We start from the raw sequence: 21,665 nt of genomic DNA, 5'->3' as shown, positions 1-21,665 counted from the left end.
TCCATGCAGGAAAATATATCTAAAAACAAAAATGATGTGACTTACCATACGAAAGCACTGGCAGGTCGATAGACACACAAACAAACACAATCATACACACAAAATTCTAGCTTTCGCAACCAACGGTTGCTTCATTTGGAAAGAGGGAAAGACGAAAGGATGTGGGTTTTAAGGGAGAGGGTAAGGAGTCATTCCAATCCCGGGAGCGGAAAGACTTACCTTAGGGGGAAAAAAGAACAGGTATACACTTGCACACACACCCATATCCAACCACACATACACAGACACAAGCAGACATTTGTAAAGGCAAAGAGATTCGGCAGAGATGTCAGTCGAGGCAGAAGTACAGAGGCAAAGATGTTGTTGAAAGACAGGTGAGCTATGAGCAGCGGCAACTTGAAATTAGCAGAGGTTGAGGCCTGGCGGATAACAAGAAGAGAGGATATACTGAAGGGCAAGTTCCCATCTCCGGAGTTCTGCCAACGCAGAAAATCTTTTTGGTTTCGATGCCTTTCGCGTTTTTGGGTTCTCCATAGTTGACTCTGTCAATATTGTCTCTGACGCTATTCCTTATGCTCAACTGGATTCCTTGTCGACTACATTTTCGTCCCATTTTTCTCCCGGTTTAGGCTGTGCGAACGACTTTGAAGCTCATATCATGCTCAAACCCACGGCTCGGCCTAAGTTTTTTCGGGCTCTGCCCATTCCTGTGGCCCTTCAAGATCGGGTAAAACGGGAGTTGGATCGTCTCACTGCGTCAGGGGTCTTACTTCCTGTCACTTCCAGTGAGTGGTCCTCTCCTGTTGTTGTAATTGCTAAGGCCAATGGTGATATTTGTCTCTGTGGCGATTTCAAAGCCACTGTAAATGCTCAATGCCTCATTGACACTTACCCTATGCCCCGTCCTGAAGAACTGTTCACTAAACTCGCTGGAGGACAGTATTTTTCTAAAATTGACCTGTCAGAAGCTTATCATCAACTTCCTCTCGATGCTGCTTCCTGGCAGTTTCTGGTCCTTAACACGCCTTTCGGCCTCTGTCAATACCAACGCTTGCCATTCGGGGTTGCTAGTGCCCCTGCTCTCTTTCAGCGATTCTTGGAACAATTATTGCTCCCTGTCCCTGGGTGTATCAATTACATGGACGACATTGTTGTCACTGCCTCCACCACTGACGAACATCTTCAAAATCTCCGCACACTTTTTAATGTCTTACAGACTGCCAGTCTTAAATGTAATCTTCAGAAATCACAATTTTTTCAGGCATCTATAACGTACTTTGGGTTCCAACTCTCTCGCGATGGTATTCGTCTGTTTCAACACACTGTCGCTGTGATCGATGCCCTTCCTCGCCCTACATCTGTTAAGGAACTGCAGGCCTTCTTGGGGAAAATAGCATACTATCACAAGTTTTTACCATCTGCGGCGTCGGTGGCTCAGCCGTTGCATCCCCTGTTGCATAAAAACGTGCCTTTTCACTGGTCCGCGTCATGTGACGCGGCTTTCCAGAAATTAAAGACTATGCCTGGCTACTTATCGACCTGGCCAACATCTTGTTCTTGCCACAGATGCCTCTCAATATGGGGTCGGTGCAGTCCTTGCACACCATTTTTCTGACGGTTCAGAACAACCCATCGCTTATGCCTCCAAAACGCTCACGGATGCCCAACAAAGGTATTCCCAAATTGAGAAAGAAGCTTTGGTCATTATTTATGCTCTTCATAAGTTTGCTGTTTTTCTCTATGGCTCAAAATTTCATCTTGTTACGGATCACAAACCACTTGTTTCCTTGTTCCATCCATCAACGTCACTTCCCGACAAGGCTGCACACCGCCTCCAGCGTTGGGCTCTTTACTTGTCCCGTTTCAATTATGAGATTCATTTCTGGCCAATGGCTCAACATGCGAATGCTGATGCTTTGTCTCGCCTTCCCATGGGTCCTGATCAGGCATTCAATAGGGACGAACTTTTGTGTTTCCACCTGGATGTTGCCGAGCAGCGGGTTGTGGACGGGTTCCCCATCACTGCGGACAGGCTGGCAGCTGCTACGGGTTCTGACCCTACCCTCTCCCGGGTTTTACGCTGTATTCAGGAGTGTTGGCCAGATCGCCCGTCCGCTAAGACTTCTGATCCGTTGCGGAACTACTACACTTTGCGCTACCGCCTTACGGCTAGGGATGGTATTATCCTCCTCTCCACTGACAATGCTTCACCGCGTGTAGTGGTACCTGCATCTATGCGTGTTGCGGTCTTGCGCCTCGTTCACCAGGGGCACTGGGGTGTGTCTCGCACAAAATCTCTGGCGCACCGTCATGTGTACTGGCCTGGCGCTGACTCTGAAATTGCACACATGGTGGCTGCCTGCGGCCCTTGTGCGTCACAGGCCGCTGCCCCGAAGTCATCTTTGTCACCGTGGCCTTCGCCTGAGAAGCCCTGGGAGTGCATTCATGCTGACTTTGCGGGACCTTTTTTAGGTACTTATTGGCTCCTTGTAATTGACGCCTACTCTAACTTTCCTTTCATTGTCCGTTGCACGTCACCTACCACCGCGGCAACCACCAGTGCTCTCACCCGCATTTTTTCTTTGGAAGGCCTCCCCTCTACTCTTGTTACTGATAATGGTCCGCAATTTGCCTCTTCCGACTTTGCAGATTTTTGTGCTCGTCACGGCGTTACTCATGTCACGGCCCCGCCGTTCCATCCACAATCCAACGGTGAGGCTGAACGGCTGGTCCGCACATTTAAGGCTCAGATGCGGAAACTTCTGACTTCTTCTGCTGATGATGATGCGCTTCTCCAGTTCCTGGCGTCTTACCGTTTCACCCCCATGGGCGATCACAGCCTGGCTGAGCTCTTACATGGCGACAGCCCCGCACGCTACTTCATCTTCTGCGGCCTCCCTCCTCATGGCCGCGGGTGCCTTCCCTTGGCCGGTTCACCGCCGCCGACCTCGTCTGGGTACGCGGATATGGCAGGCGGCCAAAAAGGAGCCCGGGCCGCATCTTACGACACCGTGGTAGACGCCTGTATGAAATCCAGATGGACACGGGTGTTGCAGTGCGTCATTCGGACCAGCTTCGGCCTCGGGTGCCAGCAACGCCTGTTCCGAATGCTGCCACACCACTTTTGGCTCTACCTGATGCCCGGGATCTTGGCATCTCTCAATACTCACAACGCAGCCCTCTCACCGTCATCGCGATGCCAGCACCAGAACGGACGCCACCAGGAGACGTGCCCATGCAGGAACCGGAGGATCATCCTCTGTCAGAGTACATCTACTCGCCTCCTCCTTCAATGGATGCCGACACATCACCCACGTCTCCTGTCATCTCGACCCGTTATCATCGGGGACACTTCCGTCCGTACGGGAAGCCTCCTCCTCGAGACTTTACATTAGCCATCTCCAGGACACCTCCATCAAGACCAGTGCAACAATTTCAAAGGGGGGAAAAATGTTGTGACTCGCCGATTATTCAAAGTGCTGCCGCGCAATTACATGCGTCCTCTACGTGCGGCGCTGTCTGCCAGCCATGCAGCAGCTGCGCCACCTAAGCGGCCAGCCGAGCAGCGGCCGCTAGACTGAGACTCAGTGTTGAATCGAATGCCGACTTGTACACAGGTCAACTTACTCAGTGACTTATATGTGTTGTTGTGTTGTTCCTAAATATATGTGTTAAACTTGAAGTTCTAACACTTCTCTTTGGCAGTAATCTTTTATACAATTCTATTCTACTAGAATGATCCTGCAGTTAATGAGGTCCCAAATGTTTCATTGTATCCTCAATTGACTGCTCTCTTTCTTGATTTTAGTTTCAATATTACATTTCTCCCCCCCCCCCCCCCCCCTCTCCCCCTCTCCACCCTCACTCCATCATTTTCTATGCCGATCACTTCTGCTTTGCAGTCAATATTAGAGGCGAAACTGGTGACAGAAGACATGCAGAAAATGCAAGTCTTTATGTCTGTCAGTTTCAATATTTTACAATAAAATACGAGCCTAAAGTATGCTTTGTGAGAAAAAGCTATCAGAAACATAATAGTATGTAAAATAACTACCTCTATGTTATTTATATGAAATCAAATAACAACACCAAAACATTTGATGATGAGCACTGTAAACAGAAATTGTAAATGGAAACCACTGAAATTGTAAGGTACCAAAAATGTTGTCTTACACTTGGGACTAAGAGAACTATGTCTACTCTAAGTGACGTTAAAAGGGCAATATCACAGCCCTTGACAATTTGGTACCTCAAAGATTTCCAGTTCTTTGCCCACATTCTCTGCCAACTGAGAACATGAAGGGTGGATTTCACTTCATGGTCTTCTTTCCTGCATATAGCTTCCAAACATCAACTCTCACATATAATTTCAAATCAACAGTACAGGATGTCAACAGCATAGAAACAAAACCAAATACACACAATTATAATGTTGTTTCCAGACTTAGGCCTGTAAGTTCAATATTATATTCTCTTACTTTTTTGTTCTTTTCGAGGGTTTTGAATGGATTTAAGAACACTAGAAACACACGATTCTATGCCTTTAGCAAACTCAAGTGGTCCACTTTTAACTAAATTTGAGTTTTCTTTTACACTGAATAAGATGCTGCACATTGTTCCCAATTTATTTCTTGGGTTGGTAATAAAATATTTAACCAATGGTGGTCTAAAATTCCTATACAGTTATTTTCTAGTTTCTGTTTTTAGGACTTTTCCAATTTAGGAACACAATAAGGATCTGTTGAACCACATGCTGAAAACTATAAATTTCTACATCAATTCTTTAAGTCTGAAGACAACATAACCATACCATTAAACAGAGACTCACATTACACAGGACTGAAAGAATATGCACATAAAAACACACATCACTAAAAATAAAAATAAAATTATATTTATACACAGGTACTACTCAGGACAGTAAAATGTTATCATAAATGAATCAACCAAAAAGAAGACATCAGGGGTAACATGAGAAACTAAAAAGGTTTTCAGCTAGTGAAGGAGGCAAGTTGAAAGTATATTTTACAACAACAAGCATTTTTGGTTACATTCAAAACATTAGTGGTACATTCAAAACATAAATAAATAATGAAGCTAGTTGTTTATCTCACCATTTTTTCAAGTTGTGTGAAAATTGCACAAAAGTAGGGAACACCATTTGTGCCGTAACAAAGAGCAGAACAGCATTAAATGAAATATAAAATAATCCATTCACTGTTCAATAAAAGATATTAGATATTTATGGCAACTGAGTTTAAATTCACACTAACCACAAAAGCAAATCAGAGTGGTTAGAAACAGGATAAGTTTAAGGAAGAAAAGTTGAAGTACAAGATGGAGGAAAGGAAACATGAACAAGCTTTAATATCTGGTACAGTGAGATGTACCCTCTGTCATACTCTTCATAGTGGTTTGCAGAGTGTGGATGAACATGTAGATAGCATCATCAAGAACGCAATCAACGTGTATCTGAAACTTGAGCTTCTCCTAGTGTGTAGCGTCACAAACGTTTTGACATTATTATACATACTTCTGCCACTGGGGCAATCATAGGTAATGACTAATTTGGCAGTAATATGCAGTGCTAGATTTGTTAAAAGAAAAAAAATAAGACTTCTTAACATGTATTTATGGTAAGTAGCACTCTATCATTTCCTATATTTCTAAGTTCCTACCGAGAGTTTCCATAGTTTGATTTAGACTTCTGAAAAAGTTACAACACTTTTCTGAGCTTTTTAACAGTGTGAATACAACATTTGTATCTTACCGCTTCAACTAGAGCAAAAGTTCTATTGTATCACATCTCAAAATCTTTGGGTCTAATTTTTTTTGTCATCAGCGGTATACTGTCAAAAATCAAACCTTGCTTATGTGTATTGTTAGATTTTGTTTATTATTATTTATGTGGGGTGTATGAGCAATGCAGCTGACTGGGATTGACCTGCTGCAAGTCATAGACTGACCACTGCTGTGTTCACTGCCTGGGTCAAAGGTGCTGAAAGGATGTGCTCATTGATGCTATGGAGACACTGTTCTGTGTTTTATTTTAATGACAATTATTGTCAGTTTCTTCTTGTTTTGTTTATAAGAAAGGAATGAGGACATCATTAGATCTTTTGAAGAGTACACTACATAAATCACAAAATGTTATTTCTGTATTAGCAAAAAATTGGACTACACTGTATGATAGAGATGAAAAAGAAACCGTGATTAAATTCTTTCTGTGTTAGATTCCTGAACCTGCTGATCTTTGAGAGAGAGAGAGAGAGAGAGTGAGAGAGAGAGAGAGAGAGAGAGGGGGGGGGGGGGATTTAATTGTATCTCCCCATGCAGCCGTAGCATTTTGGCATGTCGTACATTGGTCAGATCATCAGTAGCTTGGAGGACTCGTATGTAGGGCATAAGCAACACACACACACACACACACACACACACTTAATAATAGTCAAGAAAATTTGCAACCGCAAAATATTGCCTTGGTACAGGTCATAGAATCTAATATACAACACAGATATTTCAATATGCATATCCAGTTACTGGAATAGTGTTATTAAGAAAGCTGTTGAGAGACAGAAGTTTTTGCTTAAATTCTTATAATTTACACCAGATGATGTACAAAATAAACTCCAAATTACTGTCACATCATAGTGCACAAAGCACACATTCATTTTCTAATTACAACAATCATACCCCAAACTATAAAAATTAAAATATTGAAGACCAGCATCTAAGTTTAGCTGCTACAAAATTATGTCACAGGTAACAATTATTTAATTCACTTCTTAAACATAACAATTTAATTTAAAAAAGACAACAAATAACATTTTAAGTACAATATTCAAGTTTAGGTGCTGCAAAGATGCATAACAATCATCTATGTTTCAACATTCTTATAAAAAATACAACATAAAAAGGAAGACCTGATTGTAGATCATGGGTGGGCTATGTAAAATAAATGACAAAAATCAGCAGCTGTAAAAGGCAGATTTTTTTCCAACTACAACCAATTCCTCCATTTTACAACAGCATAAATGAATGCAGCTCTTTTTCCCCAAATTTGCTGCTTCAGATTATTAGTGTCATAATGAAGTCTTTTAAGAATTAGAGGCACAAACAGATTAATAAATACAAACAAAAGCAGGAATATTCAATTTGCTCAAGGCTACCAAATGAAGGAAGAAAGGGGGCTAGGGAGGAGAAAAAAGATCACATAACAAAGAAATAAACTGCTGATTGTTTGCATCATTCCTAGACTCAAAACCCTAAGCAAAAGAAACAGTGATGATAGCATTGATTTAAAATGATGTCAGAAAAGACGGCAGCTAATTCTAGGTGATCCTCCATAAAGCCATGGTCTCACGTTGTCAAACCCCTGCAGGATTGTTTGAGGGACAATGATTTGACATTGATTGTTAAGTCAAAAAGGCAATGCATCTTTGACTGAAGAAACAATCAAAAATATATTCTTTTAATGGAATATTTACATTGCAGTGTACTGATCTGAGAAACATACTGAAAAGAAACATGACTATGTTGAGAAATTTTCATTTTGTATTTTCTTATATTTGTAACCGCAGTACATGAAAAAAGTGACACTCGACATTTGAGTTAACTGAAAGATGAAAGATTAGGGTTTCATGCCCTGCCGATCCTTGTCCCCAAACGGGGACAGCCCGCAAACAGAATTTTACCAACCAGCTTGGACTGAAAACATAACACACAAGAATCGTGCCCGTGAGTGTAGATGACACTCGGAATATCACGCAACACGGATACCCGAGGATGGTGTCTGTCAGAGCAGATTGCAGATGAAGCACGAAGGCAGAGGGAACAAATTACAGACCTGCTCCATCTGACGGTCAGTCTCAAGTAGCACTTTGTAAAAGCAACAACTAATGTCACCGAAATATGCGAGGAAGACAATGATGTCCGACTGTGCAAAGGACAACTCAGGAATTTCAGCAAACTTCTGGAAAAACCTGAAGAATTAAATTGACAGAAACCTGTTCTGGATTGGTAACTTACAAAATAAAACATTTTCAATCTCTGGACTAGTCACACACAAGAAAGATAATAGGCCTTTAAAAAAGAGGGTACCATACAGTGTAAAGCTGAAACATGTAAATTAGTCTGGCCAATATGCTCTACACCTGAGCAAAAGTGTCAATGAAGTGGTGCACCTTTTAGGAACTGTTAAAAAAGTGTCATTTTACATCAATGAACACAGCAATGACAACCTGATCCTAGGAGAAAAGAGCTGATACACACTATTTATTTAAGAATGAACACTTCACCTCAACTTTTCACAGCACGGGACCATCAAAAATTGAAACAATAGAGCAACACAGAGGACACTACCACACAGCTGGGGGAGGGCACAGAGAGAGAGAGAGAGTTTAATGACCTACTTACTCACTTTTTACTGGCAACAAGATAAGAGTGCAGGTGATGTCATATCAAAATTGTAGAGAACATGCACGAGAAAAAGTTTTAACAATAGCAAATTAACGTACTTGCTAGTGCTTATTTTTTTTTTTTTAAATATCTCTCTCAAACTGACCAGGTATTGGAAAAAGAAAGATAAATATTTTGAATTAAGACTTAAAACAGGATGGAAACGGGTACCATATTGGCCTGAATATAAGATACGCCATTTCTACAAAAAATCTCCCATAAAAACTGGGACTTTTATGAATCATAGAAACCTCAACTGTAGTGCTTTTTCTTAAGTTTGAAATGAAACAAAAATATCACTACAGTTTGTAATTCAATTGTTGTGTATGAGTTAGCAATGCAAACATTCTCTTTGTTGCTATCCCATTTAGGCAGTGACTACAGAGGGATCCAGAAAAATGTAGACATTCTCTGATAGTTATTACCTTTGGAACAAAGTGTTATATGGCTGCAATTTTGAGTGGTAGCATAAACCACTGTTTTCCCAACAGATCTTGTCGTGTGGGTTTCCAGCAGATGACAATGCAGCACTGGATGAAGTACAACTATTGTTTGAGCAATGCAAGGCTGTACTGAAACAACAATTTATTGTATTTGGTATAAATTTTAAGCCGACAATGCTGTTTAAAATGTGCACAAGGAAAGGTCCTCTGAACAACAACATCAACCTCCAGGTTCCAGCACTGCTGTATTGCAACATTTTTCTAGATCATCTCAAAAATCTATGAAGCATTGTGTATGGGGAAGTGGGATAAGCTGATCAAGTGCATGATAAATTCTGAAGACTGCAAAGTGGAAAGTGTACATTCCAAGATTGTTTCACACTATGAATGAGGACAACTCGAATCGAAGGATGGAGCACTACGAGTGGTCTGAAGGCATGCTTCACGAAGATGAATGGTTTGCAGGGAAGGTTATCTGGCCTAATGAGGCACAATTCAACCTGAATGGTAATGTAAACTGTCATAGCTACGTGTATTGGGCTGCTGAAAATCCTCATGTTCACATGGACAAACATGTTACTTCACTTGGTGTTAATGTGTGGTGTGGTCCGTCATAGTATTGTTTCTCTGACCCATTCTTCTTTGAAGGTACATAACTGGTGAGGTGTATCATATACTGCAAACATTGATTTTATTAGCCATCCAAGTGGTGTTTGGAAACAAAAGATTTTTACCTACAAGACTGTACTCCGCCTCACCACCACAGAGATATCAGATTCTACTTAGATGAAAATATACCTGGACGACAGATAAGTCGAAGAGGAACTGTCAAGTGCCCACCAAGTTCATGGGACCTTACAATTCTCGACTTCTACCAATGGGGGACCTCGACAAACAAAGTTTACCAACAGAACCCAGCTACACTGAATGAGATATGAGAAACCATCAAGACATCCTGTGCAGCTACCACACTGGCAACATTGACAGCTGTACTTCAGTCAACAATTCAGCAACATTGATGTTGCTTGGCTGCTAACAGGTGTCACTTTGAACACAAAATGATCTTCCTCCCATGCAAGATTTTTGACACTATGCCATTTTGTTCCATCAATATTGACTATCAAAGAGAGTCTACATTTTTCTGGACCCCTCTGTATTCCCATTCTCACAGTTTCACTATTTTAGACAATGGAACAGGCACAGTTTTTCTCTAACTGAAGAATATAATTTATTCTTCACCAATGAAGCACAACATTGAGAGAAAATTTTGGAATTCGGTACAATTACGTTGCAAATTTCAAACTCACAGTTATTCATCTAACAGATGTGCTTTTTAAAGGTACGGTTCAAGAAATGCTGCACATGCAATGCCCGGGATTGTAGCGACGCCACTGTACTTTGGGAGGAGAGTGACAAAAATACTGACAGTGACAAAACAATGAATGTTAGTGAAGTTAAGAGTGTCTTACATGAAAACTGCAACTGAAAGCTTTGTTTTTGTGTGTAATTTATCTATAGTGTACTACAAAAAAACTGGTTAAGGGTAAATCACATTTTGAAAAGCTTTTGTAAATGGGCAACTTGACAATTTATTTTTAATTAAGTTTCTCTCTTTTTCGAAATTAAAGGTGCAACTTATATTCAGGCCAATTCGATGTGTATATAATTTATGATAACTATGAACAGACTTTGAAATTTGCCTACATCACACCAGGTATACTTAACTTATTTCACTGCCCCACACAGATGCTCATGTCCGGTGGAAGTCTCCTCTAGTTCCCCCACTTTTGGCCAGAAGCATTATTTCAGATATCACAATGTCATGACTCACAGCTTTGCACATATCGTACACTGTTAAGGCAGACACCGATACAGCAGCGAGAGCTTCCATCTCCATGCCCGTCTGCCCTCTACACTTTGCCGTGCCAGTTATAATCACACAGTTGAGAGCAGAGTCCAGTTCAATGTCCACAGCCACAGAGGATAAAGATATGTTATGACACAGAGGGATAAGGCTGGACGTCTGCTTGGACCCCACAATTCCCGCCAGGCGAGCAACGCTAAGTACCTTCAGGCCATTTTCTCGTATGAGTTTCATCAGTTCGGGTCCCACAAAAACCTTTGCTCGTGCTGTAGCAGTCCGTTCTGTCACCAGCTTCGAACCCACGTTGACCATTTTTGCCCTGCCAGACCGGTCAACATGAGTCCGACTTTCGGACTGTGCTCCCAAACTGCAGAAACGGCAAGAGAAGACAGAGGGCTGTGCTCTGTGTGTTTGTTTTGTTAGGAGTCCTGCATTGCACATAATGCTTGGGGCACAGGGAAGCAAAAGAAACTGTTTTCTAGATTCAGTCACTACACTCAAATTACGTCACAACAACTGAGACATCTGTGTATCCGACACAAACAGGGGCGAAATATTGGTATCTGAGAAGAAGTACTTTTGAAAATCTTGTTTCTGAAGGTTTAACAACTTCCGACTTTGTGCCTTCACGACATCACTACAGCCATCAAGTTCAGGGCCACCTGGAACAAAAATACAAGCTGTAACAAAGAACTCTTCATAATCTGAAAATAGGATAACTACAAAAGAATTTTTAAGCATTCGTGTTGAAACACCCCCGATTAATTCCTTTACTGGATTTTGGGTAATTTACCGAAGCCACCAAACAGTTAATTATTATGATATATGACCGTGTGCTTAATGGATGAAAAGCTATTGGTTGTTCTGCTGTGGTTTCAGGAGTATTTCAACTGAATGCGGCTGTTCTGAGACGGAATAGCTAATGATTGAAAGTTTGTCTATTGTTAAGAATCACAAAGGTTGTGATGTACAACTGATATATATTTCCTACTAACACACAAATTCTGAGGCAGTTGCTACCTTTGCCTTACACGTCTAATTGTGGTTATCTCTTTTTATTGATTGCTGATTTTCAGTACTTTGTCACACGCAATGCTGATGGTTAACATTCACAACAATCCTCACTGCAATCCATGGTTGTTGCTGGCCGACACGGTTGACGTGAAACACGTAATTTGGCACTTGTCACTTTCTGTTTCTTATCACTTGCGAATCGGCATTAGTGAGAGTCAACCCCATGACGATCAGGGGGACGTGCTCACTCGTCATACTCCAGTGAATTTTACCGTTTACAACTCACTCGACCACCATTCTTGCCCGTCTTTCCTGCTCTACTGCTCACTTGACACTCTACCATATTACTGCGCACTCAGCACTAGTCTCACTGCCTACTGCAGCGCTCGACAATCTACTCCTGTCCGCTATCGACCTGGGCGTCAGATACTAGCATCTTTGTTTGTGGGATCACGGATCCCTTACAGTGTTCAAGACAAGTTCTTTGAACCTTAATGATCTGTTATGATTCTTTTCTTTCCTAAGCTAAGGTCAAAAATCTGTTTTGTCTGCAGAAGTGTGCAATATGAATATTACACAAAGTTGATAGGAACATCTCACATAAATCTCCTCAGTGGCTGTAGATTTCACAATCTTGCAGGAGTGGATATAAGGGGAGGTCGTGGTAATGGTGAAAACTACCACCCACTTCCCAAACAACATATTATACTGGGGTGCACTTAAGAAGGCAGCAGTGTGGTGCATTCTGTGCACAAAGAGATGGGGAATGCTTTATGGTGCTGTCTGTGTGTTCTCTCTCTCTCTCTCTCTTTCTCTTTGTCCCACGACTCACATTTCAGCCACTTCCAACCCTCGTATCTGGCACAGGCCACTGTGTCTGCTTCTGACTCTGCCTAGTAGAATTTATGCGGTCGGAAAGCTATCGCTGTTGCTTTCTAATGTAATACTTGTCATGTTTCCTTTATGCCAGCCATTGTGAACACTAATGGCTAAGTAACCTCACCATACCTAAATGCCTTGTATCGTACACGCACCCCAAAATGCACACTACAGACAGATGTGGCAGAATGACACGATGTCTTTATATTTCATACTTCACCAATTTCCAAATGCACACATAACTTTTGGAGAAGGAGGTAGCATGGAAACAGAAGTGTGTCAAAAACGCCAAGTTCTTCCAGCAATGACAAGCTACATTTAATAAAGGACACTTTTCAGTTGCTCGTGCTAGGGTCTGCCCACAAGGACATGCTTTTGGTCTGATTGACAACATTCCAGCCGGGTAAAGCTGCACACCACTGGGTTGAATATACCAGCTGTCAACAGATCCGATACAACAACAACAGAAAGAATGACTTCCCGAACACAGTTGGAAATCACTGATAGAAACAGTATTCCCCTCATTCACATGTGTTTGCAGACCTCTGTTCAGTCATAATGTTTATTGAAATAATGATGGTGAGCACACAATCTGACAGAGTTCAACTTCGTTGTTACATGGTTGTTCAGCTTTTTCCTTCTTTCCTCCTCCCTTTTCTCTTCCCAAAATCTTTTCATTCTTTGACTGTGTTCCTGTTTCCTTTGATATGTACATATTTTCTCTGTTTTCTTCCTTCCCTTTACTTCAAGTTTTATGTTCATAATTTTGATTCTGAATTTGTCTCTTTCATTCATCATTTCCATTCTGATTCCTGCTCGTTTTGGCATTCTTCTATCTCTTTAAACCAACTGGTTTTTTTGATTAAGGCATTTACTACATCCTAAATCCCTTTGTGAATCTGTCGCTGTTCATTGTGTGTATGTGTCCACAGAATGTTAGTCGGTGTTTTCTGATTGTGACTGAATCTGCCTCTGTGTTCTTATAATTCTCTGGTTGATCTCTTCATACATATGCCATCTCTGTGCACTGCTCCAAAAAATTTTCTGAGGATTTTGCATTGTATTCTTTCTGCTTTGTGGTGCCTGGTCCACAGATTGTGGTCATTTCTGATGCGAAGAGTGCTTCTGATACTATAACTGTATTGTAGCGCATGTGTTTGCCTTGTACTGAAATGTTTCTTTTATTACAGTGTGTCCATGTCAGTTTGTACACTTTATGAAGTTCTTTTGTTTGTTCTATGTTTTCTTCCTTCTTTGATCCACCTATTTGTATTGTTACTATTATATTGAATAATTTAATATATTTTTGTGTGTTTATTATTGTTATTAAAATTGTAGATGTCTGTCGTATGCTAACAGCGAGGTTGCTAGCGAGTTGCATTTTTGAGGGAAGCTGGGTGAGGGGGGGCGGAAACAATAACAAACTGTCACTCCCCCCCCAAATAACCCAACCCTGGATGCCAATACATTTGCTCTGTATAGGTGTTTGTGTCCAGAAGTATGAGTCAATTTAGCAAAAAAAAAGCATAGGAAAGCTTCATGTTCTGGCCCACATAAAAACCAGATGACCAACCACAGTGTAATCCTCTGCAATGGCATCACTGAAAGCAGTATGGTGGGAGGGGGAGGGGGGGGAGTCAGCACACCCTGTTCTGGTCACTGCCAGCTTTCTTGACCTCAGAGTCACTACGTCTCACTCCAACAGTTCCTCAATGGGCATCACAAGGCTTGGTGCACCTCGTTCCAGTCCTCCCACCAAGGAAAACCTCGGGCAGTACTACGGGTGAGTCGCAGCTGAGCAGCTGCCTTCCCCCTGTACCTGCAGTAGCTGCGAGAGGATATTTGTGTTACACATACGCTAAAACTGGTGTAGATGCCACAGGACACTCTTTGGAGTGTCACCTACAAGCACACGCTGCTACACACTTGACAGTGCTAGGTGGCCATGAGTTCTGGCTCAAAGTTCCTGCAACTGTGGTTGGAACTTCCCCAGTGTGACTCTCCCATTCTTTAATAGGGTATTTCAGTGTCCGGGGCACGTTCACATTGGACAACACTATCTAGTACAGGCTGCTGTCTTCCACCCGTGCTCTCTTGCACTGAGCATTGCATCTTGCACAAGTGAGTCATAAGGACTCCCCTCTTCTGTATGTACACTAAAAAAGCAAAATTGTCTTTTCAGACGAAAAAGTAAAATTGTCTCATATCCACATTCTATCCTTAAAAGTATCCTTATGTCTGGGAGACGCAGATCCACCGAGCAGATCCCACCCGACGACCAGTAGCAAGACTGCAGCACAAGAGGCAGGAGTGCCATCTGTTCCCTTTGACGTTTCTGTCTTGCTTTGCCACCTATCAGTAAGTGATGAACCAGCTAAATCTGGACTTTGCTGCCACAAATCAAGAAGCAATGGCTTGGAGACAGCATGAGCTCATTGTCCAACTGACGGGTGGAAGCAACGCAACAGCAACAGCAACACCAACATCAGTCACACCACCAGTGAATATACTAGAGAGGCCCTCAATACCACCGCAGTAGTCCTTGAGCTGGAAGTGACAGCTCCGTGGAACAAAGATGGACCTTCGAAGCTGCTGGGTCCAAAATGCAATCAGCAGCAACATACACAAACAACTGAGCCTACTGACTCACACGGCAAATGCAGCGTGCTTTTACCAACACCAGTTCTGAGCATCGGTAATATGAGGGACCATACAAACAATTCTGCAGCACCTCAACTACACAACACTACCCCAGCCGCTACGCAGAACACTACACCGACTGGCTTCCCACTGGTCATAATACACAATTACACTTGCCTCGGCAAGCTAAAAAAGACATTTGTAGAATGTCACTCCCCACAATATACCAAACACAAAACTCACAAGGGACCATGTATCACTGTATGTATGCAACAAAACAGATTGCACAAATCTCCTGAAAATCATCAAAGCTGGGGGAATTGAGTATCATAAATATAACACCCAAGGGGGGAAAACTCGAATGTACATCGTGAAAGGAGTTGACACCACAACCCTCAATGACATTCTTCATGGTATAATCACAGCTCTCAGCTGGGACTGTGAGAGCATGAGATGAATTCTTGGATTCGTGACACACAGATTGCAGCCAAACTATTTAGTGGAGTTCGATGACACAGCTTACTCCTGCAACTTTCTGACGCAGATGCTCCTGCTTCACATGGTCGTAGTAGAAATATACACACTTCCGTGTGTCCCCCAACAGTGCCACCACTGCCAGCAGTTTGGCCATGCGGCACCCGATGTGATCTGGCACACGGTGCCGCAAATGCATTGGTAACCGTGTAGCACGACACTTTAAACTTGGTACAACTATCAAATGTACCAAATGTGGAGGGGTCCATGTGCAAACTACAGATGGTGTGCAGCATACAAAGAAGCTCTAAGGTGCAAAAGTGCCAAAGACAGACAAGTGGTAACCAGAACAGCTCCAAGACACTCCCCACCCCCCAAACCAGTAAGGTGTGGAATCTCTTTTACTGGCATTGTCAGTGGAAGTGGATGAACTGAGGATGCACAGAGCTCCACAAACTCACGGCACACTCCCACAACAACAGAACCACAACCCACACCTGCAGTGCTAGAAACTGCCCCTGTACTGATGACAAAACTGCCGGTCCCAGACAACACCAAGTCAACTCTGTCTAGGACAGATTGTGACACTTGTGATATCACAGAAGACACACCCAAACTAGGGCAACCACAAACACACGAAATAAAACAGAGGTACCCAAAAAACAAAAGAGGGGACACTATCACACCACAACAAATACACCAACAACAGACCAGACAAACATAGGAACACATTAAAAGGAACAATGTAACTGTAACTCACACTCTTGCCCCCCTCACCAAAGCAATAACACAGGTGACCCCAGATGAAATACGAACCATGAATAACACACAAGCCAGCCCATCCAGTACACCAACATAAGGACCACCAGCCACCAACACCACCGCCAGCACCTTGGCTGACATAACAAACATTCTCACCACAATCAGAGGCATAGTGGAGACACTATACCCCACTCACATGGCTTAAGATCCTCTTGAGGCTCTTCATCGTAACACATGCACAAACTCATGACGGCTACACACAGCCAGTGCATGGCTGCTATACAAACTGCTATCACCACACTGCCCACACACTTCCATAGATAATACACCACAAAACACAAACAACAGTACTTTGACCTAGATGCTATTCTGGAATGCAGATGGGATTGGCAACAAAAGGGCAGAGCTAGCTGCATTTATGGAGGAGAAGGGAATCTGGAATGCTCTCATGAACAAAGCTGAGCTCCAGTCACACAAACAACTACTCTTCTCAAGATATTACATCTACTGTACTGACCACCTGAAGGCACAACTGTTGGTGGAACAGCAATCTTCATATATTGAGACAAAGAATACACAAATATTAAGATCCCTGAACCTGAAAGACTAGAAGCCACAGCTGTTAGGGTCAAGTCAATTGAGTGAACACTACATTGATATCGATATACAATTGATCTGGTAATATCATAACAAGCGATATCAGCACAATACTCAACATAGCATAGTGACTAATAGCCACTGGTGATCTTAATGCTAAACACTCTGCTTGGAACTAACAAAGATCAAACACCAATAGCAAAAAAACTATGCGAACATGCACTGCGCCCAAACTACATTACACTAGTGCCAGCTGAGGTGACACTTAAAACAGGGAAGAGAGACTAAATGTGATAGACATTAGATGTGATAGGCATTATAGTCACAATCAACATTGAAATTATACATGATTTGGCCTCATCAAACACCTGTAATACTTTACTCGCAAGAAACACAGCAGTATGATGAATCTCACAGGATACTGAGCTACAAGCGTGTGAATTGGGCATTGTTCAAGGAAATGCTTGAAAAGTCGTATCCCACAAATTCCCAAAATTACACAATGCAGGAAACTTGTTGAAGCTGTCAAAGCCCTTACCACCGCAGTTCAGGATGCAATAGCAGGTACCATTACAGTACTTATACCACAAGAATGCTCAATGGCCCTGCTCCCAGAAATACAGGGGCCAATGTCAATGAGAGATCATCTCGGGAGATACTGGATGTACAAACATAGATTAGATTAGATTAGATTTACTTTCATTCCAATTGATCCGTAGTGAGGAGGTCCTCCAGGATGTGGAACATGTCAGAAAAACAACAATACATGACAAATATTTAAACTAAAACAAATAAGCTAATGTACCATTCCACAGGTCCCAAGTGGAATGATCGTCATTTTTTAATGAACACTAAGAGTCATTTTACAAATACTATTGCACTGAATTTAAAATAAAAAAGTTTTATATTTATTTATAAGGTAAGAAACATGTAATACAACTACTGTAATACTTATTTACAATGAACACATTACTGCACTGAAATGGTGCAGAAGTTAGATTATACTTACACACACACACACACACACACACACACACAAATTTTCAGTGAACACATTACTTCACTGAAATTGTGCAGAAGTTATGTTGTACTTATATACAAATCAGTTGGTTTTCCTCAGAAATTCATCAATGGAGTAGAAGGAGTTGGCCACCAATAAATCCTTTAGGCTTCTCTTAAACTGAATTTCATTGGTTGTTAAGCTTTTTATGGCTGCTGGCAAGTTATTGAAAATGTGTGTTCCTGAATAATGCACACCTTTTTGTACAAGACTAAGTGACTTTAAATCCTTGTGAAGATTATTCTTATTTCTAGTATTGATTCCATGAATTGAGCTGTTGGTTTGAAAAAGTGATATATTTTTAATGACAAATTTCATTAAGGAATAAATATATTGGGAAGCTGTAGTTAGTATCCCTAGCTCCCTAAACAGGCTTCTGCAGGATGGCTCAAATGGCTCTGAGCACTATGGGACTCAACTGCTGAGGTCATTAGTCCCCTAGAACTTAGAACTAGTTAAACCTAACTAACCTAAGGACATCACAAACATCCATGCCCGAGGCAGGATTCGAACCTGCGACCGTAGCGGTCTTGCGGTTCCAGACTGCAGCGCCTGTAACCGCACGGCCACTTCGGCCGGCTCTGCAGGATGTTCTTGAGTTCACACCACATATAATTCTTACTGCACGTTTTTGTGCCCGGAAAACTTTAGCTTGGCTTGATGAATTACCCCAGAAAATAATCCCATATGACATTATGGAATGAAAGTAAGCATAGTATGCCAGCTTTTTCATTTTTATATCCCCTATGTCTGACAAAATTCGCATTGCAAACAGAGATTTGTTAAGACGCTTCAGCAGTTCTGTGGTGTGCTCCTCCCAGTTGAATTTATTATCAAGCTGTAATCCCAAGAATTTAACACCGTCCACTTCTTCTATCTTCTTGTCATCATATGTTAGACATATACTCTTGGGACACCCCTTACAAGTTCTGAACTGCATGTAGTGTGTTTTTTCAAAGTTTAGTGACAAAGAATTGGCTAGGAACCAGTGATTAATGTCTACAAATATTTTATTGGCTGATCTTTCTAAGACTACACTTGATTTGCTATTTATTGCAATGTTTGTATCATCAGCAAACAAAACAAACTTGGCATCTGGTAATGTTACTGATGAAAGGTCATTGATATACACAAGAAAAAGTAAGGGCCCCAAAATGGAACCTTGTGGGACCCCACATGTAATTAGTTCCCAGTTGGATGATGCCTGATAGCTTGATACATGTCTCTTTCCTAATAACACCCTTTGTTTCCTGCCAGAGATATAAGATTTGAACCATTTTGCAGCATTTCCTGTTACACTATAATATTCTAGTTTACTTAAAAGGATATTGTGATTTACACAGTCAAATGCCTTTGACAGATCACAAAATATACCAGTTGCCTGCAATTTTTTCTCTAATGAATTAAGTACATTTTCACTGTAAGTGTAGATAGCCTTCTCAATATCAGAACCTTTTAGAAATCCAAACTGTGACTTTGACAGTATGTTATTTGAGATAAGATGGTTATAAAGACGACTGTACATTACTTTTTCGAAAATTTTTGAGAATGCTGGCAACAGTGAAATTGGACGGAAATTTGATGCTATTTCTTTATCTCCCTTCTTAAACAGTGGCTTAACTTCAGCATATTTCAGCCATTCGGGAAATATTCCACTGATAAACGACTGGTTACACAGATAGCTTAATATGTTACTTAGCTCAGAATCACATTCTTTAATTAACTTTGTTGATATTTCATCATACCCACTAGATGTTTTTGATTTTAAAGATTTTATGATGGACATTATTTCTGTTGGGGTAGTGAGGGTCAAATTCATATTATGGAAGTTACTTGAAATGTCTGGTCTAAGGTAATCCATAGCAGCATCTACCGAACCTGACAACCCCATCTTTTCAGTAACAGTTATAAAATGTTTGTTAAAAAGTTCTGCAACACTATACACATCTGTCACCAATGCATCATTTACTCTTAATGCTATTTGTTCCTCTTCATGTCTGGTTCTACCGGTCTCCTCCTTCACTATATCCCATATTGTCTTTATTTTGTTATCTGATATGACTATCTTTTCCTTGTAATATATTTGCTTTGACATCCGTATTACAGTCTTTAATATTTTGCAGTATTTCTTATAATGTGCTATAGCATCAACATTGGAAATGTTTCGGATTGACAGATACAGTTTTCTTTTTGTTTTACAAGATACCCCAATTCCTCGAGTAATCCATGGCTTCTTTGTACACTTTGCTCTAACCTTGGTAAGTTTTGGGGGAAAGCAGTGTTCAAATAAGGTAAGCACTTTATTAGCAAAAATGTTATATTTTTCATTCATGCCATGAGCACTGTAAACATCAGTCCAGTGAATGTCTCTGAGGAGTGTCCTAAAATAATCAATTTTTGGCTTACTGATTACCCTCTTGAGCTCAGATTTAACAGATTTTATATCCTGTTCAGTATTAACATTTAACAGAAGGAACTGCATGTCATGGTCTGAGAGGCCATTGACTATTGGTTTTGTAATATAATTTTGTTCATTTGACTTTTCTATAAAGATATTATCAATGGCTGTTTGTGAGCAAGTGGTTATCCTAGTGGGGAACTTTACTGTGGGAATTAAGTTGAATGATAGTGTTACTAACTCAAATAGGTTCTTATTGGGAGAGTCTTTAAGGAAATCTACATTGAAATCACCAGCAACCACTATTTCTTTGTTTTTGGTTGTTAAATGGGCCAGTACAGCTTCAAGGTGGTTTACAAACAGATTAAAGTTACCTGCAGGTGCTCGATATACACTTAATATTATGAAAGATTTTTTGTGAAAATCTAATTCTGTTGCACATGCTTCCATATGCTGTTCTAGGCAAAATTTATGAATGTCTATGTTCTTAAATTTATGACAGTTCCTGATGAATGTGGCAACTCCTCCTTTCTCCATTTCTGATCTACAATAGTGAGATGCTAACCTAAACCCTGTAACACTTAAAAGTTCTATACCAGTGGTCACATGATGTTCAGAGAGGCAGATTATGTCAGCTGGGTTTGAAGACTCTAATTCATCTATGCAGATAGTTAATTCATTAATTTTATTTCTCAGTCCTCGAATATTTTGATGCAATAAAGATAGCTGACATTTCACATTGACTGACTTAAAATTGGATGGAGTTAAAATATCTGCTGACAGATGAAAATTCTTAACCAATGGCTGTTTATGTTGATGTAATAAGTTGGAATTATGTTTTTTGATTTCTTTCTCAAACTGAAGGTTTGTCTCAGTTCTAACCTCTCTTAAAATTTGTTTTCTTTCTGTCCTCCCTACCCTAAAAAAGGGTCTTTTCTGAATCCTATAACCACTGGTATTTTACCACTCATGACAGTGCCTCCCCCCTTTAACTTTCCTGCAATTTCCCCAGCCAATTTACCCTTCCCCTTCCTGTTGAGGTGAAGGCCATGCCTAGTATAATCCCACCTACTGACA

At 41.1% G+C, this 21,665-nt stretch overlaps 1 pseudogene; it reads right to left on the bottom strand.

The window, feature by feature from the left end:
* Nucleotides 1-10,650: 10,650 nt before the first annotated feature.
* The window catches only part of LOC124594729, a 107,670-nt pseudogene continuing 96,655 nt past the window's right edge, over nucleotides 10,651-21,665 (bottom strand).

This window comes from Schistocerca americana, chromosome 2 (genome assembly GCF_021461395.2).
Source record: "Schistocerca americana isolate TAMUIC-IGC-003095 chromosome 2, iqSchAmer2.1, whole genome shotgun sequence".
Classification (NCBI taxonomy): Eukaryota; Metazoa; Arthropoda; class Insecta; order Orthoptera; family Acrididae; genus Schistocerca; species Schistocerca americana.
Note: the sequence above shows the minus strand (reverse complement) of the source record. Positions and strands in the feature narration are given on the sequence as shown.